This window comes from Protopterus annectens, chromosome 6.part0 (assembly GCF_019279795.1).
Source record: "Protopterus annectens isolate FY-2018-M chromosome 6.part0, PAN1.0, whole genome shotgun sequence".
NCBI lineage: Eukaryota > Metazoa > Chordata > Ceratodontiformes > Protopteridae > Protopterus > Protopterus annectens.
Window position 1 is genome coordinate 1,946,687,915 of NC_056737.1, and position 6,000 is coordinate 1,946,693,914.

Sequence of the window (6,000 nt, forward strand, 5' to 3'; positions counted from 1 at the left end):
AGCCTGATCAGATATCTTATACTTTTTAACAGTCAGATCCAACAGAGAGGTCAGAACTGAAGCAGACCTTTTTCTTCCTTTGTCTGACACTGTTGAGGATGATGATGCAGGGCTAGCTTGTCCAGATCTGCTCTTTTTGGATTTTTCTACAGAAGAAGCTCCAGAAATTGCCTGATCAAAGGAGGAAGGCAATTATTAACTTATTCGTTGTTCAACCTTGCCCTACGGTTGAAAGAGTAACAAATCGCACAGTCTTCCTGAAGATGCAGAGGACAGACACAACAAACACAGAGCATATGTGAATCACTAACTGGTATTTTATGCCCGCATTTGGCACAGTTTTTGAATCCAACTGGCTTATCTTTCTCTCTTCAGCCATTGCTAGTAAAAAAGGGGGAAAAGTTGTAAAGGAAGAGAGGAACTACAACTAGTTTTTATTTTGAAAGGACAGTAAGAAAAATTAGTCACCAACAATAGTAAAAAGACTACACACATGGTGTTAAAAAGGATACTAACAATAGTATCGTTAGGTACTTTCATACAAAGAAACGGAAAGGTGAAAAGTCAGTAAAAAGGGAAATTCAAGGTAGAAGTTAGAGTTGCTAGGCAAGGGTTAGATAAACAAACAAAGGGAGAAGCTGTTTAAAGAATTCTTATAACTTTTTGAAAAGAATATATAGAAAATAACACAACTGCCCCCGAGCTACTGGTGGACCATGTCTTTGCAAAAGCAGCAAACAAAATCTGAGGTAACTTGGGAAGGATGCATTATGGGTAAGGGATGAGCTCGAGAGCTTTTTGATTGCCACAAGTTTTACAACAGCAGAGTCTGATCCAAGGACTGGATCTAAACCTACAGGTTGAGGACAGAATGAAAACTGTCAACATCAGACAAGCAGTAAGGCAAGAGCAGAACGTTTTAAGGGACAGCAGGATGAATTTGGTCTAGAGGACAGCAATTGATGGGATTACAAAAAAGAAAAGGGTATGACTGGGGTTTATAAAGGAGAGAGCCAGCTACTAATTAAGGATATGATGGCTAAGAAAAAAAATGGATAAGGTTAGGACCAACTAGGAAGCAGAAGGAGGTATATGACAGGAGGATACTGAATGGGGAGAAAGCTGATACTGAAGAGGGGTGTGCAAAATGATCAACATATGGACCAAGTGATGAAGGTCATTTATAGGTGGCTTTGCACCCCAAAACGGATATGATAGGAAGGCATGAAGGTGAAAAGTAGCTACTGGAAGTGCACAGAGATGAGGGAATGTATAATCCAAATATTTTGGGAGTGCAGTGATATAAAAAAACATACTGGGAGAAGGTAGGAAAAGAATGAGAGGTTTTTTTTTTCTGGAAGAAAATGTTTTATTTGTCTGAAGTTGGAGGTGAAAAATGGAAAAGGGGTTATGATTCAATACTCAGCAAACCAGAACAATATATGGGATAGGTCAAGACACAGAAATGCCCTGCAAATTGCTAGAGGTGACAATAAAAAAATACAAATGGGGGGGGGGGGTAAATTAAGGAAAAAACGGAATGGTGTTGGAATAATATGGTTTGCAGGGGAAGCTAAAGTAAGTAATGCAGGGTAATGTGACAAGCAAGAAATGGAAAGGGAAAGTATTACTTGCAAAAAGGATGCATATTACTGGCTATTTATGCAGCATGAAAATGTAAAGAACAGCAGACTGAAATACAGGCTAATATAACGACTGAAAGGGAGACGCAGCAAAAATAAATTGTTACAGGAACTACAGATGGCATTTGCACAGATTAGTTGTGTATCACGGAAAGGTGTTTTAATATAAATTTTATTTCCTGTACTTTAAGGTGTAGCAAAACATTTTGCAAAACAAAATTTAAAAGGAAGTCAGAACTAAAGCTTGGTTACTGGAGACACCAGGGATCTAGTAACATAAATTTAACAGTATACCCACAGGGTCCATTTTAGCTTTAGTCCCCTTACTATTTATGTCTCTGACATTTGTTAATATGGAAAAAAAATTCACAAACAATACCGACTGGAGTGTTAAAGGACAACAAAATTAAGAGTACACAAAGATTTAGAAAAAATAAGTAGGGAAAAAAGTTATCATTTATTAATTATCAGCTACAACAATCTGAGCAGCTTCAAGGATATGAAACGTTCTTTGCATAACTGTTAAAACAACACGTAGGCCAACAGAATCTAAACAAATATACAGCAGGGACCATCTCAGCTTGTTGCCCATCACATCTATTTCATCGATTAGACTACTTCTGAAGGAGGGGAAATGTCTCTCAACCACCAAAACCTCCTGTACAGTTCAGTGTTGAGAGGTTGATTTAAGGGCATCATGCAACTTGTATTAAAGGTTGTAACTACACTGACAACAAAATATGCCGGGATGGAGAGTAGAAGGTAAAGGGTTACATTTAACATAATAATACAAGTTATGCAATGTGCTTTCTCAGAAAATAATCCTCCGTTAATGTGGGAGACAATCTTTCCAGAAGTGCTTTACTATTTTGTGACATTTCAAGGTAAAACTAACTTAGAAGTGAAAGAGAAAAAACATGTCTAAGGTACTAAATTTTATATATATATATATATATATATATATATATATATATATATATATAGTCTTCGACCATATGCAATTCGAAGTTGTAAGCTTCGACATTCTGCATAAGACCCATATATATATATATATATATATATATATATATATATACATACATATATACACACACACACACACATATACGGGTCTTATGCAGAATGTCGAAGCTTACAACTTCAAATTGCACATGGTCGAAGACCATATGATCGAAGTTTTAAAACTTCGAAATTCTGCATGGAGATTTGTAGTGCGATCTCAGAGTTGGGTTTATTTATAGCGGGGGTGTGGGGGTGCAGTGGGGTTTGCCCCACTGCATATATCTATTTTAGCTTTTCTTTTTTTTGTTGACTGAACAACAGTATAAAATTCGATCATATGGTCTCCACCATATGTGTTCGATATTATGTACTGTCGATCATTCAACATAGACCCATATATATATATATATATATATATATATATATATATATATATATATATAGAGAGAGAGAGAGAGATAATAGATATATAAATATTTATATATATTAGTGTAACTTTGAAGATAGAGGTTAATCTACCTACCCATAAAGCACGTCTGTCTAAAATTTCTGGTCCCACAATCAACTCTGTAAATGGTACTTTCATTTTTTCTCAAAAAAAAATGTATTTTTCAAATGCAGTTGAATAAATTCCATAGCATTTGTATAGAACATCTTAAATAACTATGTACACTATTTACATCAGCCTGACAGTATAACAGAGCTCAATTACTCAATTACACAATTACTTTACAGGTATAACAGTCCAGTTATCAGAGTATATTTGTTCAGTTACTGTAAAGTGTCAATCAATGATAAGACTTTTTTCCATGGATTGCTAATAAATGACTTAGGATGAATCCTTAATTCTTTCATTTTAATTTCCAACAATACTGTGGTCTTCAGTAGGCTGTAGAGGTCTTCCAAAGTCGGTATTTTGTTTGTATTCCATCTTCTTGTTATACACTTCATTGAGATTGCAAGTATTGTCCAAACTAGATGCATATTTGACTCATTCAAATGAGGGACCTTCATACACATTTAATAATACTAGAGCTTTAGATAAGTTAAACAATTCATTAAATAAAGCTTGTAAAAACTATAATACCATTCCAAAATGGCTTAATTTTAACAGTCGAAAAAAATGTGATTCCAATCTGCATTGTGCATTTGCTCACACCTAAAACATATTCCATTTGTGGAAGAATTCATTTTAGTAATTTTATCTGGAGTGAAGAATGCACTGTGCAAGCATTTCCAATTTAAAACTTTCCAATATTGTGTAAAGGATGTATGTTTTACTGATAAGAAAATATTTGATTTAATTTCTTCAGTTAGCTGTAATGATTTGGGTGTTGTTTTATAACTTATCAACATCTTGTAAAATTTCGAAATACTACTTCCCATGTCATAATCATTATATATGACTCAATATAGGTATTTTGTAAGTTTAGGCATTTCTTTAAATGAATTACTAATTATTCTGCATAAATCTTGCGAATATGTCAACGCTTTGCATAGTTAGTCTTGTTGGGGAATTTTGTATGTTTCTATTGTTTGCATATCCAGAACTTTTAGTTCTTTGATACGCTGAACCGAACAAACAAATCCTTTCTGTTCCCAGGAATTATTTCTCTGTATATTTTATGTGGATAGCTCTTTGTAACTATGAATGGTGTTAAAAGATCAAACCAGATTTTTAAATCTGTATTTGCATTAATAATTTTCCTAAATGAGTCAATGTACTAATTAATCATAAAAGTTTTAGTGGGCTTAGTTATGTTATATTGCATACTAATACATATGTGCCATGGCAAATTGTTTTTATCTATTTGAAACTTTTTTTGTAAATCAAATTCAATTACTGATATTACAGTTAGTAATAATTTCCAATTTGCAGAATAATTTGGACTTATCCAGTCTGAGATTGTTTTAGATACTGATGCTTTTATATATGTTTCTATATCAGGAAAGTTTAATCCTCCCAGTTTCCATGGTCTGATATGATGTATTAAAGCTATTCTGTTTCTTTTGGGAAACCATAAAAATTTTATTAGGCATGAGTTTATTTCTTTGAGTATATTCATTTCTGGTAACAGTTGTATTCCCAAAGCTATATATAGAATCTTGGGTAGTAAAACTATTTTTATTAACTGCAGTCTAGCTTCAAATATTATTATTTTGTTCCACTTTTCCACAGAGATTTTAATTGTATTGATATTACTGTAGTTTTTTGAAACTAATGCATTATTATCCTTGCATAACTCAATTCCTAGATATTTTAAGGTAGATTCTGGTTTCCCTATAATGTGATTCCCCTTCGTCTGCAATTCTTTCTTTTTATTTAAAAATAAAAATTTTGATTTACTGAAATGGAGTCCTGAAGTCTTGTAAAATGTGTCAATTAAAACATCTAATTCTTCTAATGTCTCTTTTGTATTGGATAATGTTAATATGTCATCAGCAATGAGCATTACTTTAGAATTGTATTTTTCATAAACATCTACTTTGATTTTTGTATTGTTACGTATTGAATCTGCCAATATTTCAACAGCCAAAGCAAACAGAATTGGTGACATGGGACATCCTTGTTTAGTACCCTTTGTTATATGTATAGATTCAGAGGTGAAAGGACCTAGCTTAACATATGCTAAATTATTTGTATATATATTCTTTAGTAGATGAACAAAGGAAAGAGGAAATTCAAACACCAGAATTTTTAATAAATAGCCCAATTTAGGGAATCAAATGCTTTCTCTATATCTAAGCCAATTATGAGTGTTTCTTTATTTTCTTTATTAATATAATCTATAAGATAAATTATCATTTTAATATTGTCCTGTGCATGTCTACAATATATAAATCCAGTTTCATCATTATTTCTGAGTATTCATTTAGATTACCTAATCAGCTTCTTGGCTCCACATATGGGGATTTTAGTGATTAGCTTTGGACAGCTGTTAAAGTAGTCAAAGGGGACCAAAAGCCCTTAATTTGTAACTTGCTTAATGAATGCAGCAATTTGTTATAAAACAGCATCTGCAGATGTCATAATTCAGCTCTACTGGACAACAAATGAAAAAAAACTTTTACAGACAAAGCTAAAAACTAACTACACAGCAAAAAACTAAGGTTTATGATTTGCAGAGCTGTGGTCCTATACTCCTCAAATTTTATCTCTTGAGAAGTTCATTTTTTTTAGAATGGTTTTCTCTGGATTTTCCACAGCTCCTAAAACATACTAGTTGACTGGTTACTCTAAATTATTTACATGGACTCCCACTCACCTTTGCCAATGTGGATGAAGCTGACTGAAAGAACCAATTCACTAATCTAGTTAACTAACATGTAAACAAACAAAATCAAACAAATACCC

General features: G+C 33.0%; 1 protein-coding gene across 2 annotated transcripts in view; it reads right to left on the bottom strand.

The window, feature by feature from the left end:
• The window catches only part of ITPRID2 (ITPR interacting domain containing 2), a 1,100,178-nt gene that overhangs the window by 22,564 nt on the left and 1,071,614 nt on the right, over positions 1-6,000 (bottom strand). The gene's annotated exons all lie outside the window — the stretch shown is intronic.